This window comes from Choloepus didactylus, chromosome 9, assembly GCF_015220235.1.
Source record: "Choloepus didactylus isolate mChoDid1 chromosome 9, mChoDid1.pri, whole genome shotgun sequence".
NCBI lineage: Eukaryota > Metazoa > Chordata > Mammalia > Pilosa > Megalonychidae > Choloepus > Choloepus didactylus.
In genome coordinates, this window is record NC_051315.1 from 50,141,349 (window position 1) to 50,167,887 (window position 26,539).

Below are 26,539 nucleotides of genomic sequence, written 5' to 3' on the forward strand. Positions count from 1 at the left end.
AGAACATTTCTGTGTTGATCTACTTATTCCTGGGGAAAAATAAAACTGAAAACAAAAGAACAGTACCTATATTTTGAAGTCATTTTCAGAGCTCTAACTCTCTTGAGACGTTGAAAGTGAAAATTAAATTCCTGAGTAGATTTAGTAGTTAGTAGACAAGGTAGGGGGTAAAAACAAAATGAAGGATTTTAATAAAATTCTCTATCAAAATTGCACATGAGAGCATTTCTCAGTCTATCCACAACCACTCAGAAGTCCTAGATTTCAGGTCCTAAGAGACCTCCTGCTTGTCCTTCATGTAAACTCTATTTTATTGGGAGGTAATCTGATTTAGCTGTGGCTCTGTTTTGACATTTTCTAGACTAAGGACAACCTAGTGAGATCATTTTAATACAAAGACTCCTCATGTCACTATGGTGAATTTTTGGATAAAAGGACTTTGTCTTACGGAAAATTGGAAATTGAAATTGCTATTTCTAATCATGAAAGTCACACGGATATTTTAGCTTTGCTTTTTGTTCATTTAGAAATGATAAACTGTCATTGCTAATACTTTTAACATCACCTTTAAATCTTCTGCTCCATGCACCAGAGGCATTTTAGTATTATCTGGGGTTAGTAAAAAAGTTGGGTAATATCTAAGAGCAGATTTCCCTTAGAGGTGGCAGCTGGGATGTGACTTTTGGCATCAGACCCACGAAGATGTCATCTGTGAATGAGAATTGTGAAAAAATGGGAATCTAATATTCTCATTAGTATGTCATCCATATAAAGTATGTTAGAAGTAAAACTCACGGAATTTCCACAAGGGTGATTTAAAATGAAACCCGACCATGGTGCTCCTCTGACTCTATTTTTAGGGCAATACAGACCCATAATCATTTCAATTGATCTGGAAAAATCATTTGACAAAATTCAATATCCGTTTATGACAAAAGCTCTCAGAAAACTAGAAATAGATGAGAATGTCTTTAGTCTGAAAGGGAATCTTGAAAAACCTGCAGTGAACATCATACCTAGTGGTGAAAGACTGAATGTTTTCTCTCTAAGATTGGGAACAAGGCAAGAATGGGCACTCTCTCCACTTTTATTCAACATCATACAGAAGACCTAGTGAGTATAAGACATGAAAAAGAAGATAGAACATACAGATTGGAAAGGAAAAAATAAAACTGTCCCTACTTACAGATGACATGAGTGTTTATGTAGAAAATCCTAAGGAATCTGAAAAACAGACAAATATAAAAACTCATAAAACTTAGTTAATGGGTGTGGTAGATTGAATTGTGTACTCCAATTTGGACACATTCTTGGTCTTGGGCCACATTCTGGTGGGTGTGGACCCATTGTAAATTGCATCTCTTGAAGACGTTACTTCAGTTAACGTGTGGCCCAACTGAATCAGCTTAGGCTTTAATCCAGATTTCCTGGAGTCCTTTATAACAGAATGAAATTCAGACATACAGAGAGAAAGCCACAGGAAGAAGCCAGAAGTCAACTGTACCCCGAGGAGAAAGAAGATGTTGCCATGTGCATTGCCATGTGACAGAAAAGCTAAGGACAAAGGTTTGTTAGCAGCCAGCCCCAGAACACCACAGTCTTTGGGGAGAAAGCATTGCCAAGCCAGCCCCTTACTTCTGGACTTCTCCTAGCCTCAAAACCATGAGCCAGTAAATTCTCATTGTGTAAGCCAGACCCTTGCATGGTATTTGTTTTAGCAGCTGGGAAACTAAGACAGTAGTTTTAGCAAGGTGCTAGATAAAAGTTCAACACACAATGATCAACAGAGTGTGATTTAAAAAGGTAAGCATAAAGGAGTTTCTAGGGATAATGGAACTATTCTGAATCTTGATTCTGGTGGTTACATGAATCTATACATGGGTTAAAACTCATAAAACTATACATCAAAATTTTTTAAAAATTGCAAGAGAATATCATAAGATTTACAAGTGGGTGGTTTGAAGCTGTTATTTACCCCAGAAAAGATCATGTTCTTTTAATCCATTCCTGTGGATGTAGACATATTGTGGGTGGGACCCTTTGATTAGGGTATTTCAGTTGAGATGTGACCCACCTCATTCAAGATGGGTCTTAATCCTCTTACTGTAGTCCTTTATAAGAGGATAAAGGACACACAGAAAAGAGAGAGAAACACCCAGAGAAGTTTAGAGAAGGAGCTCAGAGAGGACACACAGCAAACAGAGAGGAAGACTCTGAAATCAAAGGCTGAAAGCAATGAAACCCAGGAGAGAAGGACCATTGGACATCTCCATGTGCCTGGCCATGCGACAGAGGAGTCCAGATAGCCAGCAGCCTTTCTTCAGAGAGGAATCGTCTGTTGATGCCTTAATTTGGACGTTTTCACAGCCTTAGAATTGTAAACTTGTAAATTAATAAATCCCCATTGGAAAAACCAACACATTTCTGGTATATTGCATTCTGGTACCTTTACCAATGAAAACAACAAGATATAATGTTTATAAATGCCAAAAATCCTGACCATAGGTTTTTTCAAAATTATTTTCAAAAGTACAGTATGTTGTTGAATTGGTTTAAGATCTATTCTTACAGAGAAGAATAGGGATATTGACTTTATATGAGTAAATAAATTTTAATAACTAACAAAAGTGCAAATACAACTTAGATGGAATGAAGAGAAATAACAGTGTTTTGCACCAGGGGAAGTAACAACATTTTCCTATTCCCTAACAATTGAACCATATATGGAAAATTATGTTAACATCTGGATCCTAGATTTTAAAAAAGATATACACTAAAAATTTCCAGAAAATTATGTTCTTATCTGGATCCTATATTTTTAAAAAAGATATACATTAACAATTTTCAGAGAAGGTGATGCAGATGGTGAAAGTTATAAAAACCTTTTCACCACCTTTCATTGGCTCTTTTCCATTGGAGGAGAAGTGACTTGTTTGATTGGTGAGACAATGAGAGTTTGGTAGTTACTGGATCACATTTATCCATTGTACCTAGTTATTGTGGCTGCCGGAATGTCTATCAGTTTGCTGGAATATAAAGCAGGGCAAGATAAGACCAACTGGGTGACTGAATATTCAGCAGATCTTTACTGATAACATATGGATCCCAAGATCTACAAATGAGAGGAATGAAAAGGGCATTTTAGCCCCAGGTACAAGCTGCATTCTCCAATCCAATACATTAATAAGTTAAGAAAGGCTGATAATTTGATTACTATCTTATGCTTTTATTTCTATCTCAGGAGGGGAGCATAACATAATTCTTCGTTCCCTGTTAGAAAATTCAACACTTATTTGGCAAAGAGAAGACTTAGGATTAACAATAATTATCTTCAAATGTTTAAAAATATCATTGAAGAGAAGAAAAACTGGAATTAGTTATACAACTCCAGAAGGGGAAAAATTAGTGAATGTGTGGAAATCATTGGGAGGCAGTTTGGGGTTTCACTGATTCATTCACTGATTGATTCACTAACTAACTCAAAAAACTCCCTCTTTGTATAGGCACTCCTGAGAAAAAAATCCTGAGAATAAGAAGATGATGTAAGGTCTAAAAACATCTCTAAACATTATGACGTTCTAAAAATGGAATGAGCTTCTTTGTGCAGTAGTGAGCTCCTTATCTCTGGATTTGTTCAAGCAGAGGTCAGCTTTGTTGTGGATGGCATTACTCTATCGGGTGGGATGTTGGGCTAGATGACCTCTGTGCATAAGCCTGGGAAGCATCAATGTGGGGAATTTCTCATTGAGAGATGTGGGAAGAGCTAATTTTAGTAAAATAGAATCAGAACCACATTTCAAGCTCCCTTCTGTTTTCTTAGATAATCTATTACACTGTTGAATCGAGTTTGAACCCATAATCGTAACAAGTGGCAATAAACTATGAAAGTTGCCACATGAGTAGAGACGATATTTAGATTTTTTCTTCTTCATGTTGACCTATAGAACTTACAATTTTAGGTAACAACAGTGTGTCCTAATCCAACAGCCATTGATGTACCATGAAGATATATATTTATAGAATGCAAATGATACATTAAATGAAGATTATACATTAAATAAATGCTATTTTGAATTGGAATAGTGTTTTATTTAGTTTGCTTGTTTGATCAAGCCAACAACACCTTTGATGAAACTAAAATGCATTGGCTTTCAGGTTTTCTTTTTGAATGGAATTCCATGAATAAATGCTAATAAATAGGTTTCCTGTAGATTAAATAAGAATACCTTTTTAAAAAATGATAAGGTATTTGAGTTTAACTGAATTCATGGGTTCACTGTACCATTGGTCTTCTGAATATTTATTTTCTTTTATTATAATGCTGATTAGAATATTATCTTTAGAAATTAAAAAAACACTTTGGGATGCTGCTAAAGCCATACTTAGAAAAATTTCTAGCTTAAAATCTCTATATTAAAAAGTAAATGATAGTAAGTGCATGTTATTTAGAACGATTGAGGTAAATTAAAAAATCAGTTACAAGAATTGAAATTAATTACTTCTAGGGAGGAGGAAATATTGGGAGAGTTGGGCATGATACTGCTGTTTCTTCATAGCAACTCCGTAGAACTATTTAACTTTTAAATATATGTACATGAATAACAGATGAAAATAAAGATAGAAAAATAATGATAGGGATGATGTTTATAGTTTTAGTTTACATTAAATACAGTTTAACTTATTTGCAGAAAAAGTGAATTTTAGTGGGTAGGAGTCAAGAGATCTAATATGACCAGATCATGCCTATAATTTGCTGCTTTTATCTGTGTGATTTATGATGGGTTGTATGATTAGACCCTTAGAGGATACATTGTTTAAAGTTGGTATCTTATTTTTAATTATTTACTGTTTCTAGACTCTTCCTGTCAAAATTCCTTGAAAGCAGTTCTAAATAGAATTACATAGATACCAAATCAGTAGTGCAGACAGTTTTAAAAAAGTTATCTATATTCTCAGATTTTTCCTTTCTATTTTAGGATTCAATTTTTATTTCCTTGCATTTCACAGTCTAATCTTCTGTTTTTTTTCCTTACAAAAATGTCCTTAAGTTACATAGTGTCCTCTTACTACTTCTATTCACTGATAAATCAAGTATCAGAGATGGTATAAAAGAACAGATAATTAAATAAGAATTTTTAAAAAATATGAAGCTAAATATATACCTGTTTAACAGCTCATATGTATCTGTGTCAAATCGTAATCTTCCCACATCTCAATCCATTTCAAAATAAATCATATGAATTGGTTGGTTTAGATAGCGGCCTTAGGTATCATACATAAGACAGATTCACTTTTTTCTTGTAAACCCATTGAAGCTGAAAATGTTTCTACTGATAAGGAAAAGGAGTTCTGGGGATTAGTGTTTACATTTTCTAAACCTCATCCTAATTGTTAGTCTTATTGTAAAAGAAATACTAGCCTATTTTCCAAAAAGAAGGATACAATAAGCTAAGGTGTGACTTATCTCCCCTGTTTTTTTTTTTTTAATTGGGGTGAAATTCACGTAACATAAAATTAACCATTTAAAAATATGCAATTCAGTGGCATTTAGTACATTAACAATATGTACCTATCCACTCTATCTAGTTCCACATAATCTTTAATAATCATATCAAACAATTGGAATTTCCCAATTAAGCCTAACTTTTTTCTGTGGCTCTGTATATACTGATATAACTGCATAGATTTCCCATTCTCTTCATTATTTCAAAAACATATATTCTTCAAAACAGCCTGGCCCAACAACTTCTCTGAAGATTTTTTTGGCAAATAATATAGACTTTGGAGTTAAACAGATCAGAGTTCAAATCCTGCTTCTTTCACTTACTTGTTCTATAATCTTCGGCAAGTTGCTTAATTCCTGTGGGCCCCAGTTTCTGCATTTGTAAAGTGGGGAAAATATCCTATGAGGTTTAGTGAAATGATGTTTGATGAACACCTAATATGATCATAGCTATTATTCTTATTAGCAGTAGTATTAGTCTTAACTTTTGAAGAAGGAATGATTGATGAAGAAATGATCGAACTTTACTGGTTCTTTCATTTTTTCTCTGTAAACTACATAAATCTACAAATTTCAGACAGCACTTCTTTTATAAAAACCCTCCATTTCTTTGTAAAAATCAGCCATATCATGGACTTCTAAGGCACTTCTATCTTTAACAGCTTGTTCACTTTTCTGACCTTTTGAATTACATTGTCTACTTCTGAAATTGTGCACCCTCTGATTCATTCAGTCTCAGGGGCTATGAAATAGATCTCTAAACTGATTTGGGCTCTGAATGGCAGGCTGAATACAATGTCTATTTTTTTTTCATTATAAAATTGAAATCATTATATAAAATAGCTCTGTGATAAAGTCAGGAATCAAGCACACGTAAAATTACACTAGGGTAAAGGGCCTTGGAAGGAACACTAAATATCTGGCTACAAGATTAGTTTCATTTCTAAATATTGGCTTTTTGCCTTAGAATGTGTATGCTCTTTAAAGCGGAAAGGCAACCAAAATTTCTTAGTTACTTGATGTTAGGACAATGATAGCTAATTGGATTTGGCTGCTTGCCAGTCATGTGATTGACTGAGTCACCGACATGTAATATTTCTGGAGAATTTGAAGTCATGTGTCTTTCTTTGTTCTTCCTTTTCCCTCTGAAAATTCTTTAGAAACTTAAGAATAAAAATAGATATATATGCAATGTATTTTAGAGTTTTCTTTTCCAAGTTACTATTATATATACACATACTTTGATATATTATAAAATTCATATTGCAGGTATTAAAAGTACTTTTTTATCATTGGAGCTTGGTTTATAAGTTACAGATTTTACTTTTTAAGTGTTTCACATTTTTAGTTACAAATACAACTACTGCATACTCAACCTCATGGAATTTAGCATCTCAGAAGCAGGGCATTTAGCTTTATCAGATGAGGCAAAAACTTGAATACAGCCATGAAAAATAATATAACTGACAAAATTATCATGTTTTCTGAACTTATCATTCTTTTTAGTTTTAAGCAAATACCCAATTCTCATTTTGAAACAAAGAACCAACATATCTAAAATAGTTAATTAAACATCAGACTTATTGAACACAATTGTACCTTTTGCTACAAGGAGTTTGTTTAATCAGTATGCATTTTTGCCTAAGTTTTTTCTCCCTGATTCTTCTTCTAATTGCTTTTTTGATGTTTGATTTTTGTTAATATTACAGACTTATGATTGCTAATCTTTTGCCTAAAATGGGAAAAGTTTATCTTCAGTGTTCAAATCACTTCCTGATTTGGTTTGTGTGTCCCAAATTTTTAGTGATTTCATTCATGAAGTACAGAAGACGGAGGAATCTGAACAATGGAAGAAACAGAAGCTGTCTTATGTGGCTAATTGAGATTTTGGCTTAACCTTTTGGGAACTTGCATTTTCTCATCTTTAAAATAAGGATCATGCTTAGCAGATTACTAAGTGTCCTTCTAGTAAATTCATAATTCCAATATTTCTCTCTTTCTCTCTCTCTATGTATGTATATATATAACCTCAGGCCAACATCATCCTCTCTTTTTTCACATACTAATAAATACCTATAGGGAGCGTCTGTATATTTTTTCATTCCTTCTTTCCTTATAATGCTGACTCTATTTAGAAACCTTTCAATTGTTTTTCTCACAACTCCAATATCTTTATCCCTTTTCATTTTTAAATTCAATTTTATTGAGATATATTCACATACCATACAGTCATCCAAAGTGTACAACCAGTTGTTCACAGTACCATCATATAGTTGTGCATTCATCACCCCAATCTATTTTTTGAACATTTTCCTTGTACCAGAAAAAGTAAAAATAAGAATAAAAAATAAAAGTAAAAAAGGACACCCAAATCATCCCCCCCACCCTATTTTTCATTTAGTTTTTGTCCCCATCTTTCTACTCATCCATCTATACACTGGATAAAGGAAGTGTGATCCACAAGGCTTTCACAATCACACTGTCACCCCTTGTGAGCTACATTGCTATACAATTGTCTTCAAGAGTCAAGGCTACTGGGTTGCAGTTTGATAGTTTCAGGTATTTACTTCTAGCTATTCCAATGCATTAAAACCTAAAAAGGGTTATCTATATAGTGCATAAGAATGCCCATGAGAATGACCCCTCGACTCAATTTGGAATCCCTCAGCCACTGAAACTTTATTTCGTTTCATTTTGCATCCCCATTTTGGTCAAGAAGATGTTCTCAATCCCAAGATGCGAGGTCCAGATTCATCCCCAGGAGTCATATCCTGCGTTACCAGGGAGATTTACACTTCTGGGAGTCAGATACCAGGTAGTGGGGGGAGGGCAGTAAGTTCACCTGCTGTGTTGGCTTAGCTAGAGAGAGAGGGCCACATCTGAGCAACAAAGAGGTACTTGGGGAGACTCTTAGGCGTGATTATAATCAGGTTTATCCTCTCCTTTGCAGAAACGAGCGTCATAAGGGCAAGTCCTGTGATAGAGGGCTCAGCACACCAAACCGCCATTCCTCAATGTTTGTGAGAACATCAGCAACAAACCCAACACCTCTGCATTTTCCCCCAGCTCCTCAGGGGAGGGTTGCATATTATATTTTTATTCTCTGTCCAAATTATTTTGGGATGTGTCACTATTTCATAGTAACCTATGCAAACCTACCAGGTCTCACTTCCTATTCGAAGTTCCATGTAATTATGGTATTTGAACAAACTGTATGAATTAAATTGTTTATGAAATATAGATCTTGCACCAACTAAACATCTCTTCCCTTGGTCTTACATGGAATCTGAAGTTTTAAAATGCTGTCAGTATTGTCCTTTACCCTTTGGCCAATTTTGCCCTAGTCCTAACCACATCTGCTTCATTCATATCTCTAGTTGAAGTCTGGACTCTTTTCCAGCTTTTTTTTTTAACCGTTGCTATATGTGCTAATACTGACATTGATATCTGCCGAGTTCTAGGTCTGAGTTTCAGTTGTCACACAGATACCCAAAGTTCCAGGGATTGATCAGGTTATATACAAAGGGATCAGCATCTCAGAATCTGGAGATAGTTGTTACAATTCAGGAATAGATGTGACTACTGTAAGAGCTTACAATCTAGGGACCAGTACAATAAGTGTTCCCCTGATAAGCTGTGCTCTAAGGTTCAATTCTGAGTTTACACATTGTAGTTAGTCTATATTGGTGAGGCATTATAGTGTTTGCCTTGGTTTCTGGCATAGTTTGCTCAAAATGCTGTCTATAGGATCCATTCACTTTGCTGCCTGTCTCACAGCTTCACTCCTTCTTGCAGTTGCTGAATATTCCATTGTATGCACACACCACGGTTCACCATTCTGTTCCTCAGTCAATGTACCCTTAGGCCCCCTCCACCCATTGCAAGTCATGCATACTGTCTCCATAAACACCAGTGTGTTCCTCAGTCAATGTACCCTTAGGCCCCCTTCACCCATTGCAAGTCATGCATACTGTCTCCATAAACACCAGTGTGCAAATGTCCATTCATATCCCTGCTCTCAGATCCTCCAAGTATATGCCCCCTAATGAAGATGCAGGACCTTATGGCACCCACATACTTAGCTTTGTGTGGAACCACCCCACTGTCCTCCAGAAAGACTATACCATTCTGCCTTCTAACCAACAGTATATTCGTACATCCATCTCTCCGTGTTTTCTCCAGCACTTTTATTCCTGTTTATATTTTTCCATACAATTTTATAGAGCTATATTTACATACCATATAAGTATCCACAGTGTACAATCAGATGTTTATGATATCATCATACACTTGTGCATTTATCACCACAGTCAACACTTGAACATATTAACTACTATGAATAAAAGTTTTTTAATGAATAATAAAAAATAATAAAAAGAAAAAATATCATACAATACAGTATAATAATAGGGTCAGACAGCAACACCACTACCAAGAATCCCACATCCCTCCCTTATATCCCCCTCTCATACACATTTAGCTTTGGTATATTGCCTTGGTTACATTTAATGGAAGCATATTACAATGTTACTTTTGGCCATAGACTCCAATTTGCTTTGATTATGTTTTTTTCCCCAATACCATCCCCTTTCCATCTCTCTGCATGGTTGACATTCATTTGTCCTTCCACATGCAAGAACAGTTTTATATTTGTACATTTAGTCACAATCATTGACCACTCCAGTTTTTGCTAAGTTAAACAGTCCCAGTCTTTATCTTCTATCTTTACCTCAGGTGTCATACATGCCCCTATCCCACCTCTTTCAGCCTTACTCATGGACATTGTTGTTCAGTGTAGTTACAACATTGTGCTACCATCACACAGTATTATGCTCTCTGTTTCTGGATCTATACAATCAATCCTGCTGAACATTCAGTTATCCCTTTTCATTTTTAGATCCCAGCTCTCATTTAGCTACTTCTTCATCAAAGAATGTCTTCATTATTGTCTGTTGTCTTCACTCCTTTCCTTAAGACCTTTATATCATTGAAAAAGTATGTTCTATCATTTTATCGAATTTTGATATGTAGCTCTTTATTCAGTGGTATTATTATAAGTGCCCAATTGTGTCCATTTCTTGAAGCACTAGGCACCAAAGATGGCTATTTATCTAACCTTTATGTGCTTCTATTGAATTTTCCAGCATTTAATCTCTACAGATATGGTTATTGTAAAATTATGAACACTATTGAGAAATTAGATAAATATCTAAATGGCCAACACTAGAGGAAGAGTTAGGAAATTATATGACATAACCCTAAGAAATATTTGCAGTAATTAGAAAGTATAGTTTTGAAAAACATGAAACAATATGGAAATCAGTTATTTTCTTATTAATCAGGATAAGGCTAAGTTATGCTGCAGTAACAACTCCAAAATCTCGGTGGTGTAATACAATAAAAGTTTATTTATTACTCACTTTACATACACAGCGTGCATCAGGACTGAGGTTAGGGATGTCTGTTCCACACAGTCATTCAGAAATTGATGCTACAGAGGCTTAATAATTTAGCAGCATCATCTGGAACACCTGATCTTGCTGGTCACTGCGTGTGAGAAGAGAGGAAGACAGAGAAGTCATACCTGCTCTTCTGTACTTTGGACTGAATGTGACCACCTCTAGTCACTGCAAGGGCCTGGGAAATATATAATACTTCCTGTAGTCCAGGAAGAGAAAGGACAACATGATATTGTGAGCACTAGTAATATCATCCACAGTTTTAGATGAAAGTAATCAAAATACATAACTGTACACTTTCAATAAGACATGTGACTATTTATTAATATAGACATAAATTAGAAGAAAATGTGGAAAATTATAAGATTTCAGAAAGAGGGATTGAAAGTCATCCTCTTTCATAAAGAGGAATTGAAGGTCATTTACTCTTTCTCTATTTAAAATTTCTGTTATTGTTAGCATTTATGTGGTATATAAACATTGGGGGAAAAATGGCTAAGCTTTTGAGAAAATGAGGCAATGTGTGACATTGTAGAAAGAACATGGATTTTAGTCAGAAATATTTTGATTCAAATCCTAACCCTGCCTTATATTAGTTGGGCAAGTTGTACTCTTGGATAAATCATTTAATCTCTTCTTAACTGAGCTTCAGATTCCTCATTTTTGAAGCAGGGATAAAAATACCAACTTTCTAGAGTTGTTGGGAGGATTAAGTAAAATAATGTATATTTACTTAATTAACACAAATAGAGAACTCCAAGGCACTGTTGTAAGCACTTTAGCAACATTAATTTTTTAATTCTCTTAACAAACATTTGAGGTAACGTAATTACCCCATTTTACATATGAGGAAACTGAGTGCATTCATTTCCCAGGGCTGTCATAACAAAGTACCACATGCTGAGTGGCTTAAAAAGCACAAATTTATTCCTTCACAGTTCCGGAAACTAGAAGTCTGAAATCAAGGTATCACCAAGGTTGGTGGAGGATGAGTTTAACATACGTATTTCCAAAAACTTGGGTTTACTACTTCTAAGCAGTAGAAGAAATTCTCACTTTTCAGTTATATCTAAATTTAATTCAAATAATAGATTGTTTTTAGACTTGTGAAAGGAAGAAATGATTGAGGGAATTTAAGAAGTGATCCATTAAGAGTGTTATGTGCATTTCTAATCCGTTTGCTTTTTTTCCTCATTTCCCATTTTGAATCTGATTCCATTTTTCCATGCTTAGGTTATTTTTATTTTCTTCTTCTAAATCTCTTACATTTTGAGATAACAGGGAAAATTTAAGAACATAGGTATTTCTTCTTTAGATCTAAAGGGAACACTCCCACCCCCATATTTTCAGCATTTGTAGAATTAGGATAATCACTTTGCTTAAAGTTTCTATTAAATGTTATAAGAAGTTAATTTATTAATAAATTATGTGGCTACAGAGCTTTCTACTGCTTTATTAGTGATGTAATAAAATGTAACATAAATAAACAATCATTGAGGTTAAAGAAAAACATCAAACAGGTTAGAGTTGCTCACTTTACTTGGGAAATTAATTATTTACTACTTTTTTTTTTTTTTTGGTAACTCATGCTTTATTTGAAGTATCTCTTCTCAATGCTTGTTTTCTTATCATTGAAGTTTATCTTCTAGTGTTTTCTTTAACTTCCTCTCCAGTACCGTTTTTAGCTATCTAAAAATATCTTTAAATTTTCTTACTTATTTAATCTACAATGCATTGAAAATCTTATTTTATTATTCCAATTACTTTTATCAGGGAACTTCTATCTACCTTCAGTTTTCAAATTATGGACTGTTCAAGTCCTATTCACCTGTAAATCATCAAAAATACAGTGGGCTTATTTCAGTTTAAATAATTCACAGCATTGACTATTTTGTATGTAGGACAACTCAGAACTGTCCTACTTTATGAAGAAAAGGCTAAATCTTGTGCAGTACTCTGATTTTGTAGATTCTTATAGAGTTGCCTTTATTCATGATGGAAAAGTTAAAAATTGCTAGCCATAATTAAAATGTATCTGTCTACCTTTATCTCCTTCTTATAATTGATACTTATGTTTCCTCCAAGTCCATAGTAGATCAGTAAAAATATCAGGGCTTTGAGTGGCAGGAATAGAGAAGGGTATTTATTTGGGGGAGGATTATAAATGCTATTATCTTAGGCTAAAGAATGGATTGGTGCTTGAATACAGACACACACACACACACACACACACACACACACACACACACAAGACCTGTACATTGAAGTAGAAAACAACTTAATACAAGGAAATTACAAGTATTATACAACTATAATAAAGAACCTTGGAGATTATGAAGTTGAGTTTTAAACTTACCTTATTTTCATTTTATTTCTATTTGTTTAAGTCTACCAATTTCTTGGCTCAGCATTCCTTCTTGCATCTCAGACCTCTCTTGTGGGATCATTTTATTTCTTCTTGAAGTATATACTTGGAAATCCCTTTAACAAGATGTCTTCTTGATAAATTCTCTCAGTTTCTGTTTGTCTGAAGTATTTTTCTTGAGTGATAGCTTAACTGGGTATATGCTTGTAAAGTAACAATTTTTCCTTAGTATCTTCAAATATTTTTATTGTCTTCAGGCTTCCATTTTTGTTTATTTAATTGTCATTCCTTTGAAGGTAAACTTTTTTATTCTTGCAGCTTTATAAATGTGTCATCCTGCCATTTCACATATGTCTAAGTGTGAATTTTCTTTTAATTATAGCTGTCTGCTATCAACTCTGGAAAGTTTTCACCTATTATTTTCAAATAGTACTTCTCTCTCATTCTCTCTCTTCTTATCTTCTAGAACTTCAATTAGGTATATGTTAGACTTTCTCATATTCCATATTTTTAAATTATCTTTTGTATTTTTCATTTCCTTTGCATTCTGTGCTATATAGGGTGCAATTTCTTGAGGTGTTTCTCCTGGTTCCATAATTTTTCTATCATTTGGTCTAATCTATTGTTTTAGCCATCCAAGGAGTTTTTACTTTTAAGAATTATAAGTAGTTTTTAATTTCTAGAAGTTCTACTTGTTTTCACATCTGAATGGCAAACTTTGTTAGTGTCTTCTTCCTTGTTCATATTTTTTATTTGTCCCATTTAATTCTTTAAATGTCTCTCAGGATAGCTTCCATTTGCCTCTCCAGACCTGCTCTCCACCTGAATGCATCACATCAGTGAACTCCTTGCCCTCTGGATGCTGGACAAACAGAGGGAGGAAGGAGAGTGAGCCAATATGACTTCTCCCAATGCTTAACTCAACACTCCTTCTCTGTGCTGCGGCAGGCTGGCTGCATCCCTTGAATGTAGGCCACGGCTTCTGTCACAGCTTCTGGCCACACAGCTCTTCGTGCCTCCAGATTTCAGTAACGATTTTCCCTTCTTCAGGCCTACTGGGGTTATAGGTTATTACTAGCCCTGGCTACTTCCTTGAGGTTTTTCTCAATCCTGCTCCTCCTTTGTAAATAATGCCTTTATTAAACTCTCCTTGAATTGCTTAGTTTGAATGGGATCTTGACTGATAAATTCATTTTAAACATACTTATTTTATATTTTTGTTCAGTATCCAAAAACCCTGGTAACATGGGGGATAAACTCCTGCTTTTTATTGTGCTTTTTTGTTTTTGTTTTTTGTTTTTTATTTTTTGTTTTTTGCTGACTCTTGATCATGGTGGCTTGTTTTCTTATGTGTTTTCTAATTTTGGATTACAAACTTATGTTCTTCTGGACTTTTTCTTTAAAAAGCCTGGGGAGTCTTGCCAGGGAATGTGCCCTTAGAGAAAGGATTTAATTTTGCTTTTGCAAGATGCCATAGGTTGATACCATCCCAGCACCATTTTAATTTAATTGGGGTTTCCATGTAGTATAAAGACAAACTCCAGACCCAAGTGAGGGAGGACTATGATTATGAATTCTCATGAAAGACTTTTATTGCCAGTCAGTGTCCAGGACAAGACAGATGACTTGTCTTATTATTTCTCTCTGCAGGTGGACATGTATTTCTCCGTTTGAATTTTCAGTGCATGTAAATACCCTTTGAAGGTTTCAGGTTTATGAAGACATTTTAGTTCTAACTCCCCATCCTGTACAGACCTTGCTTTCTCTCACCTATATGACTATTAAAATCCAAGCTTCCAGGTCATGGAGATTGGCAAATGCTCTGAGGACACACATAACTTTAGCATCAATTTAGCACATGGTTTTCAGTCTTTTGGAAAATTTCTTTCCTTTTTATGTGAGCTCAGCTATGCATTTAAAAAGACTTCTGTTATATCCAACATTTTATGTGTTTCCTAACAAGAAACTTTTTTAGTATATATTTTTGTGTTGTCGCTGGAAACTGATACCTGATTTAAAATTTAAGAGAGAACAATTCTTAATGAAACAAACTTTAAAAATACACTAAAATTTTATATAGTGGGCTTTAAGGGAGAAGAAAAGTTAAAGGAAAGAGAGGAAACATTGGAAAAAAGGAAAGGCAGGCAAAGCAAGAAGGGTAAGGGAGACTGAATCAGGGAGAAGGAAAAGAAAGATAAAAGCTGGAAGAAATAGGAGACACTCAGGTGATAGTTATACTTGCTATTTTTATTATAATTATTATGTTTAAGATTATTACTCCTACCTCCAACAATGTAAATTGCTATTCTAAATGCATTTTCTTATGAAAACATTGCTTAGTACTTATTCTGTGGATGATCTGCTTGCCTCTATGTTTTCACATTCTAATCCCCACAAACAACTAAAGCATCTTAGTCTCCACCTCATACTGAAACTGGGAGTGGTTTTCTTCCCAGGCATTGAGATTCTAAGGAGGACCTCGTAAGTAGCTTGGCAAGGCAGCATCAAGTCAGTCTTGTTCTGAGTCCCACTCATGTATTCTACCTTTATTCAAATTACTGGGCTCTTACCTCTATATTTATGAGCAAACTACCACTTTGGCCATATGTCAACTTGGCCTTTGCCTGGAAAGATCTACTGATTTTTCAAAAATCAGCTCAAGTGCCTCTTTTAATTGCATCTACATGGACTTTCTCAGTTAAAACAATAACCTTTGTAGTTGTGTGTTATTTGTATGTATTTCTTCCAGAATAACAAAAACATTTCTTTGTACTCTTGTACTTACATAAAGTCTGTAAGCTATTTGAGGGAAGGAAGCATGTCCTGCTAATTTTTGTAGCCTCAGTAATACAAATAATAATAATATAAATAACAATAATAATAAATAACATTTTCTGAGAAATTACTACATGCCAGGCAAGTCAAGCACTTTACAGTATTAAGATACTTGAGATATTACATAATTTGCCCAAAGTCACACAGCTTGAATCAATTGAAACAGAAATTAATCCAGATGGTATGTGGCCCTATATACAAACTATTAGCCTCTATCCATCACTGTCTTTCTGATACCACCCCCACCACATCCCTCCCCACCAGAAGGGCAAGAATTTGGACTTGGGCACCAAATAAACTCATGGGAATATGACTGTTGCTTAGGGAAGGATCCCACAGGACAAATGAAGGAAGGGCTGAAAGGCAGGAGGAACTTTGTGATAAGGCATTTTTAAGCAAGCAACCAAAAGGGAGTAAAGATAGCATGAGGCAGATGTAAGGAAATCTAGCAGCAGTTAATATTTTCTGGGTACTAAATTGGGTTCATAGGCAGAACTGATGCTCCAGAAGGACTGTTAAGAACAAAGCAGAAATCAAGTCCAGAATTAAAAACAAACAACAAAAAGCCTGGAGGATGACCTAGACAAATAAGGCAGAAACTCAATCATACAGGTGTCACTACCCTTTGAAATACTTTTGGCTAATTAAAACTATTCATAACTTTTCAAACACTTTTTAATCCTCAAGCCATCAGTTGTTAGGCTCACTAGGAGAGAGAGTATTTACGATGGTGAATTTTATGTGACCATTCAGCTAGGCTATGGTGTCTAGTTGTTTGGTCAAATACTGGCCTAGTTGTTACTGTGGAGAAAGTTCAAAGATGGGATTAGTATCTACAATCAATTGACCTTAAGTAAAGGAAATTACTCTCCATAATGTGGGTGGGGGCTTCATCCAATCAGTTGGAGGTCTTAACAGTAAGAATGCCCAGAAGTCAGAAGAATTTTGCCTCCAGACTTCAATGTCAGCTTGCACTGGAACTTACAGCCTGCCAGCTTCCCCTAAGGAATTCAGACTCAAAACTTTATCATCACCTTTACCAGAATTTTCAGTCTGCAGTCTAACTATGGAATCCAGACTTGCCAGCCAACACAACTGCATCAGCCAATACCTTATAATAACGCTCTTAATTATTCGCTGTATATAAGTGTGTGTATATTCACACATTATCCTATAGGTTCTGTTTCTCTGGAGAAACCTGACTGGTACAGTATTCTTTAGGCCACAGTGACAGTAATAAGTACAATACAGTATGTTGTAGTGAAATTAATCCTGAGCTAGAACTAGCTCCAACATTGGAATACTTTCACCCCTGAAACTGATTCTGGGCTTTTTCATTTCAGCAGACAAGCTTCCCTGACCTAACTGCATTGTTCTTCAAATGGTCTTTAAAGTTTGCATGGGTGGAGTTGTTTTCCAAATAAATGAGATGAGGAGAATCTTGAAATTTTTGCATGATAATTTAGTTCATGCTTTCTTAACACTATTCCTACAACAGAAGATTTTGCTCTCCAATTCTTAATTCTTAGTTCTATTTTTTCTTGTACATGTAAAGATGAAATAACACATTTACTTTGCATAAGTAAATCAACCTAATTTTGTTGGCATGCGTCCTCCCCAATTAGAAAGAAACTCAAGAAAAGACAAGTAGTAATAGCAGAGTAGGTGGCTGCAGTGCTCATTCCTCCTCCTCCAAAAAAAAAAAGCTAGTGGATGGGCAGAAACTGTCTGAAACAACTGTTCTGGGGCCATGGAGCCCAGCGGAGCATTGTACAGCATCCAGGGAAGAGCAGGGTGAAGAGACCGAGACATCGCAGTAAAAAAAAGGTGAGTAAATCACTCAGCAGCAACTGCTGGCACCCATCCCCCACTCTCGGGGCTAGCTGCCTCGGGTCTGGTTCCTGGCTGGCTGTGGTGGATGGAGAGGGATGTGGAAGCCCTCTTCCCCAAGAGCAGTGGGGGGCAAGGTCAAGAACTGCTCTTGGCCCCTGATAGGTGAGTTTAGATTGCTAGGTCCTGGCTCTTTCTGCCCTCCCCAGACTGGGATGACCACACCTTTGTTTCAACCCTGCCTCCAACAGAGGTGAAAGCAGAGGAGATTTAAAGATAAAGGACTCCCTTAGGGCTGTCGTGAAAAGTTTGCTGAAGAGCACCATCTGCTGGGTAGGCCAGGAAAGTGCAGCTTAAGGGAGCCATCAAAAAGTCCTTTTGGCGTCTTTCCTGACCCTCTCCCAGAGCTCTTTAGAATTGGTCTGTGCCCCCTTTGTGGTCTTGTTTTGGCTGGGAAACACTGACCTGGAAAGTTCTCTCAGGCAAAAGCAGCTAGAGACAATGAAAGGAGAATTAACAGCAGGAATTAAAAAAAATTATAGAGGTAAAACCAAAACAAACAGAAGAGATCCAAATTCCCAGAGAAGGAACAGAGGAAAGGAAGTTTTTCCCTGGGGTGAAACAATTGCGCAAATTCTGCAATCTTAAAAATTGTAGTCCATACTCAGGGCAAGAATCAGATGAAGGAGCTGAAAAACATCTGATCAGTCAAACACAGGCAATTCTAAAGGAATAACATATGCTGAACCAAGTGTCAAAGAAGAGCCTCCACACAAAGCCAATCAACAATAAAACCATAGGCAAGAGAGAGAGGCTGACTTTTAGAGTATACTCATCAAGATAATCAGATGCCTAGATATCAGCAATAAATTATAAGCCATATTAAGAAACAGGAAGACATAGCTTAGTCAAAGGAAAAAATTATAACTTCAGAAGAGACACAGAATTTGGAATAACTAATCAAAGATGCTCAAACAAATCTCCTAAATCCAAGGAGATGAAGGAAAATATGGCTTAAGAGATAAAGGATATTAAGAAGACACTGTGTGAGCATAAAGAACAATTTGAAAGTATGAATAGAAAAATAACAGAACTTATGGGAATGAAAGGCACAATACAAGAGAATAAAAATACCCTAGAGGCATACAACAGCAAATTTGAGCAGGCAGAAAGAAGGAATCAGCAAACTAGATGAGAGGACAATTGAAATATCACAGACAGAAGAACAGATAGAGATAAGAATGGAAAAAATTGAGTGTGACCTCAGGGAATTGAATGACAGCACAAAGTGCACAAATATATGCATCATGCATTGTCCCAGAAGGAGAAGGGAAAAGGTGCAGAAAGAATATTTGAGAAAATAATGGCCCCAAATTTCCCAACTGTAAAGAAATACATAAATATACATGTTCAAGAAGAGTTATGTACTCCAAATAAATAAATCTTAATAGACCTACTCCAAGATACATGCTAATCAGAGTGGTAAATGCCAAAGATAAAGGGAGAATCCTGAAACCAAAAGAAAAGTGATTCATCACATACAAGAGAATAGTGATAAGAGTAAGTGCTGATTTCTTATCAGAAACCATGGACTTCAGAAGGCAGTGCTATGATATTTTTAAGCTACTGAAAGAGAAAAACTGCTAGCCAAGAATTTTTTTTTTAATTTTATTTTAAAATAAATTCAAACTTACAGGAACAGTTGCAAAAACAATACAAACCCCATACACGGAACTCCAGCATACCCCGACTCCCCTCCCCCAGTATCCCGATCCACTAACTTTAACATCCTGTCACACCACCATTTCTTTCTTTCCCTCCCTCCCTCCCTCCCTCCCTATCATCCATCATCTATTGCTCTGTCTTCTGCACATATGAGAGCAAGCTGCACACATCCTTGAACAAACAGTATAATTCACATATACATTTCCCATGAGCAAAAACATTCTTTTATGCAATCCCATTAAGCTCAGCTAAGAAGTTCAAGAAATTCAACATTGATACAAAGTTTTCATTCTATATTTCCTTTTATTTTTTTCTTATGTCCCATCTGTGTCCCTTTGAGCCTCCTCTCCTCCATCCTCAGATCCCATCCAGGATCATCCTAGCCAAGAATTCTTTAGCTGGCAAAACTGTCCATCAAAAATAAGGGAGAGTTTAAAATATTCAGAGATAAACCAAAACTGAGAGAGTTCATCAACAAGAGACCAACCCTACAAGACATACTAAAGGGAGTTCTGCAGACTGAAAGGAAAAGACGGGAGAGAGATGTTTGGAATACAGTTAGAAAGGAAGATTATCAGTAAGGGTAAAAGGAGAGACAAAAAATAAGATATGACATATTAAAAACTAAAGCATAAAATGGTTGAAGTGAGTAATGCCTTTACAGCAATAACATTGAATGTTAATAAATTACACTCCCCAATCAAAAGACAGAGGTTGGCAAAATGGATTAAAAAAGTATGATCCATCTATATGCCATCTACAAGAGATGCATCTTAGACTCAAGGACACAGAAAGGTTGGAAGAAGATATTCCACACAAACAGTAACCAGAAAAGAGCTGGAGTAGCTATACTAATATCAGACAATAAACTTTAAAGGAAACTATATGTTAATAAAAGGAACAATCCACCAAGAAGAAATAACAGTCATAAATATTTATACACCCAACCAATGTGCCCCAAAATGCATGAGACAAACAGTGGCAAAACTGAAGGAAGAAATAGATGTCTCCACAATAATAGTTGGAGACTTCAATACACTACTCCCATCAATAGATAGAAGAACTAGACAGAAGATCAGTAAAGAAACAGAGTCCTTGAACTATATGATAAATGAACTAGACCTAACAGACACATACAGAGTATTCCACCCCAAAACATCAGGATATACATTCTTCTCTTGTGCTCATGGATCATACTCCAGAGTAGACTACATGTTGAGCCATAAAACAAGTTTCAAAACATTTAAAAAGATTGAAATTATACTCAGTACTTTCTCTGACCATAATGGAAGGAAGCTGGAGAACAATAACAAGCAGAGAATTGGAAAATTCACAAATACATGAAGGTTAAACAACAGAGTCTTAAACAATCAGTGGGTCAAAGAATAAATTGCAAGAGAAATTGGTAAATATCTCGAGAATAATGAAAATGAGAACACAACATATCAACACTTGTGAGATGCACTGAAAACAGTGCTGAGAGGGAAATTTGTATCCCTGAGTGCCTGTTAAAAAAAGAAGAAAGAGCTAAAATCAAGACTTAATGGCACACCTGGAGAAACTAGAAAAAGAACAGCAAACTAATCCCAAAACAAGCAGAAGGAAAGAAACAACAAAGATTTTTGTAGAAATAAATGAAATTGAAAACAAAAATAAAATTGAGAGAAGTAACAAGACCAAAAGTTGGCTCTTTGAGAGGATCAATAAAATTGACAAACCCTTACCTAGACTGACAAAGAAAAAAAGAAGATGCAGATCAATAAAATCAGAAATGAGATGAGGGAACATACTACTGACTCCACAGAAATAAAAAGGATCATAAGAGGATATTATGAGCAACTATATGCCAACAAATTAGATAACTTAGATGAAATGGACAAATTTCCTGAAACACACAAACAACCTACAATGACTCTAGAAGAAATGGAAGACCCAACAGAACTCAAGTAAAGATTGAATCAGTCATCAAAAAACTCCCAACAAAGAAAAGCCCAGACCAGATGGCTTCACTGGTGAATAGTACCAGTCATTCCAAGAAGAATTAATACCAATCCTGCTCAAATTCTTCCAAAAACTTGAAGAGGAGGAAACACTACTTAACTCATTCTGTGAAGCCAATGTCACCCTAATACCAAAGCCAGATAAAGTTACTACAAGAAAAGAAAATTACAGACCAATTTCTTTAATTAATGTAGATGCAAAAATCCTCAAGAAAATACTTACAAATTGAATTCAACAGCACGTTAAATATTAAATGAATTACAAACCATGATCAAGTGGGTTTTATCCCAGGTATGCAAGGGTGATTCAACAAAACAAAATCAATTAATGTAATACACCTGGCATAATAAATGTATGGCACTATTGCAAAGTATTAATAATAAGGTGGTGTATAGGGAAAAATACACCTAATGTGGACTATGGTCCATAGTTAACAGCAATATTTTAATATTCTTTCAGCAACTGTAACAAAGGTACCACACTAATGCAAAGTGTCAAAAATAGGGGGGCATATGGAAATGTATTTTTTACATGACTTTTCTGTAAACCTACAGCCTCTCTAATTAAAAAAGAAGAAGAAAATAACCCAAATGTTTCTTTAATAAAAATGCAATCTTTGGTTTCACTTCGAAGTTGTCACTCCTGTCCTAACAGCAGGAAAAAAGCTGAACAAACTGAAAAACAACTCTTCTTATATCCAATAGAGAATTGAGATCACAGGGTAAGCTGCTTCCCTGAGAACTGGAGAGACAGGCAGAAACAACGAATCACAGCTTGCCTGGAGTGGAAGCACAGGGATGGAAGCTCGCCTCTGGTTCATTCTGGTAGGAACACTTGAACTGTAATTGAGAATTGCTGGAGGCTCCATGTGGACTAGGTTGATAATTAAAAACTCCTGGGTGCCCAATTTTAGAGTGACCCCCATGCATTCAGGAATTTTACCTCCAGGAGCCCCATCAGGTTCTCATTGTGAAGACTGCAAAAAAATCTCATACTTCCAGCAGAGGGAGGGAAAAAGTAACCATTCTGAAATATTCCCAGAAGTCCTTGAGGTTTCAGTTTTCCTTAAGAAAAGAATTGGAAGTAAACATAGAGTCCATCTTCCACAAGAAACAAGAAGGCTCACTTTGTGCTCAACATTACTTGAAAAATCTATTGCAAGGGGAATATTTTAGCCCTGTGGAAATATCCTCAATTGCACATCAGCTGGATGAAGAAGAGAGGATGAGAATGGCAGAAGGAGGAGTCACTAGTGAAGACTACTGCACATTTTTACAGCAGCCTTCTGGAAATATGGATGACAGTGTTTTTTTCTCTGTTCAGGTTATAAGCAGTGCCTTGAAAGTTTGGGGTTTAAAACTAATCCTGTTCAACAACCCAGAGTGTCAAGGCTCAGGATTGTTCCTATAAATGAAAGATCATTTATATGCAATTATAAAGAACACTGGTTTGCAGTTAGAAAATTAGGAAAACAGTGGTTCAACTTGAATTTTCTATTGATGGGTCCAGAATCAATATCAGATACATACCTTGCACTTTTCTTGGCTCAATTACAACAGGAAGGTTATTCTATATTTGTTGTTAAGGGTGCTCTATCAGATTGTGAAGCTGATCAACTCCTGCAGGTGATCAGAGTCTAACAGATACAGCAACCAAAACTTATTGGAGAAGAATTAGTTCAACTAAAGGGTCAGAGAGTCCAGAAAACAGACCTGGAACAAGTCTTAGAAGCAAATGATGGATCGGGAATCTTAGATGAAGATGAGGAGGATTTGCAGAGGGCTTTGGCACTAAGTCACCAAGAAATTGACATGGAAGATGAAAAAGCAGATATCCGCAGGGCTATTCAGCTCAGTATGCAAGGTAGTTCTAGAAATGTAGCTCAAGATACTCCACAGACATTAGGTACAAATCTTACTTCAGAAGAGTTACAGAAGAGAAGAGAAGCCTACTTTGAAAAGCAGCAGAAGCAGCAGCAGCAGCAGGTGAATCCTTCACGTGAAAGGCCAACCACAAGTTCAGGAGTACTTGGGAGTGATCTAGGTGATGTGATGAGCAAAGAAGACATGCTTCAGGCGGCTGTGACCATGTCTTTAGAAACTTAAAAATAATTTGAAAACAGAAGGAAATTAATAACTTTAAAAATTATTTAGATATTCATACTTTCCAATATTATTCTTTGTGATTGCAGCATAGGGACCAATTTGGTAATGTGTCAAGGAGAACAATGTTCAGCAGAGGAAATAAGACTTTTTTAGTGTAGTTTGCAAGCAAAATGGTGAAAAAGTGAAAATGTGTTAGTTGTAGGACTACATGATGATTCCCCAGATACTAGCCAAAGAGGCATTCAGCAATTAAAGAAATTATTAAAAACAACAACAACAACAACAACAAAAAAACAAGGATTGGCCTCAAAAGAAGCTATTTTACCAGGGCCTAATCAACTTGGATTTTACCAGAACACAACCAGTGTGAGAGAAGGGAAATACCCAGTGCTACCCCCTGTAGCCTTTGACATGGAGGAAGAGAATTACCTAACTCCAGCCCCCCCCTTAACCTTCCATGTGAAGGAAGAGAAATACCCAACTTCAGCACTCTAAATCCTTCCTGTATTACCTAAGGAGGAAATAGCTGAAAAGCACTTTTGAAGATCACAGCCCAGTGTGCAGGCTCACTAAAAGACTAAGATCAAATTATAAGATTATAGAATTCTTCCACTGGCCCCATTCCTTACCACCACATCAATAGGGTGGTGGAAATTATAGTGGAAGTAACTTCAAGGCTCAGCCCTTATTTAAGAGGTCTCCAAAGGAACCTAGAGACCTAGAGACAACAAGGGAGCCAAAAAAAAAAAAAAAAAAAAAGACCCCAGCAGAAATTTTAGCCTCTGACACCTACAGCTACAGCAAGCAGGAAACACAGACTAACTTCTAGCCAGATAAATGTAGAACCTCACACTAAAGGCCTGTTTACCTCACTTCCTTTTACCCAGATCATTATATCCAGCTTTCAACAAAAATTTTCAAGTCATACTAAAATGCTAAAGACACAATGTGAAGAGATAGAACAAACAACAGACCCAAACTCAGATATGGCAGAGATTTCAAAATTAACAGACCAGGAATTTTAAATAACTAAGATTAATATTCTAATGGTTCTAATGTTAAAAATAGATAACATGCAATAATAGATGACTAATGTAAGCAGAGAGATGAAATAAAATGCTAGAAATAAAAAAACACTATAACAGAAATAAAGAATGCCTTTGATGGCTTCATGGGCATGGCCAAGGAAAGAATCAATAACTTGAAGATATGTCTTTGTTCATAGATAATATGATTGTCTATATAGTCTATGTACAAAATTGTCTATGAGAAAATCCCAAAAATCAACAAAAATTAAAAAAAAAAACAACCTCCTGGAACTATTAAGTGTTTATAGCAAGATTGGAGAATACAAGGTTAATATAAAAAGTCAATTGCTTTCCTACATACAGAACAAAACATTGGAATGTCAAATGAAAAACACATCAGTTACATTAGCATCAAAAAATTCTTAGGTATAAATCTAACAAAATATGTACAAAAGCTACATGAGGAAAAGTATAAAATTCTGATGAAGGAAATCAAAGAAGATCTAAATAAATGGAGAGATAGCCCATGTTCATAGATGGGAATACTCAATTTTATTAAGATATCAATTCTTCCAAACTTACGCAATATATACAAAGCAATCAAAATCCTAGCAAGTTATTTTGTGGATATCAACAAGCCAATTCTAAAGTTTATGTAGCAAGTCAAAAGACAACACAATACCGAAGAAGAAAGTTGGAGGACTGACATTACCCAATTTCAAGGTTTACTTATATAAAGCCAAACTGATAAAAACTGTTGGTATTAGTGAAAGAAGAGACAAATGTATCAGTGGAATAGAATAGAGAGCCCAAAAATAGATCCACGCAAATATAGCAAACTGATCTTTGACAAGGAAGCAAAGACAATTCAATGGAGAAGGGACAGTCTTTTCAACAATGGAGCCAAAACAAATGGAGATCCACATGCCCACCCCCATCCCCCAAAGAATCTAGCACAGTTTGAAAGTATCTTACAAAACTAAACATAGGCTTACAATATGAACCAGGAATCTTGCTCTAGGCATTTACTTAAATGAATTCAGAACTTATGTCCACATAAAAACATACACATGAATGTTTATGGCAGATTTACTTATAATTGCCCAAATTGGAAGCAACTAAGGAGTCCTTCAATAGATAAATGAATAATCAAACTGTAGTATATCCATACAGTGGAATATTGTTCAGCAATAAAATGAAATAAGTTATCAAATCATGAAAAGATGGAGGAAAGTTAAATACATTTTGCCAAGTGAAAGAAGCTGCTCTGAAAAAGCTTTGAACTATATGATTCCATTCTGGAAAAGTCAAAACTATTGAGACTGTGAAAAGATCAGTGATTGCCAGGGATTCAGGGAGAGTGGAGGTGGGATGAAACTACTCTGTATGGTACTATAATAGTGGATACGTGACATTATGAGTTTGTCAAAACCCATAAAATGTACAAAACAGAGTGAACCCTAATGTAAAAAATGGACTTTAGCTAATAACAATGTATCAATATTCATTCATCAACTGTAACAAATATACGCAGTAATGCAAGATGTCAATAGGGGAAAACATGGGAGGTATAGTGAGGAAAAGGGAGGAGAAGGTGCATATGGGAATTATTTGTACTTTCTGTGAGTTTATTTATAAAACTAAAACTGCTCTAAAAAATTAAATCTATTAAAATGGTTAAAAATACA

The 26,539-nt window shown here is 35.5% G+C and overlaps 1 protein-coding gene and 1 pseudogene across 8 annotated transcripts in view; both read left to right on the forward strand.

The window, feature by feature from the left end:
* Positions 1 to 26,539, forward strand: part of SLC4A10 (solute carrier family 4 member 10) — a 385,140-nt gene that overhangs the window by 99,273 nt on the left and 259,328 nt on the right. The window lies entirely within an intron of this gene.
* On the forward strand, positions 21,626 to 23,845 carry LOC119544482 (annotated as a pseudogene).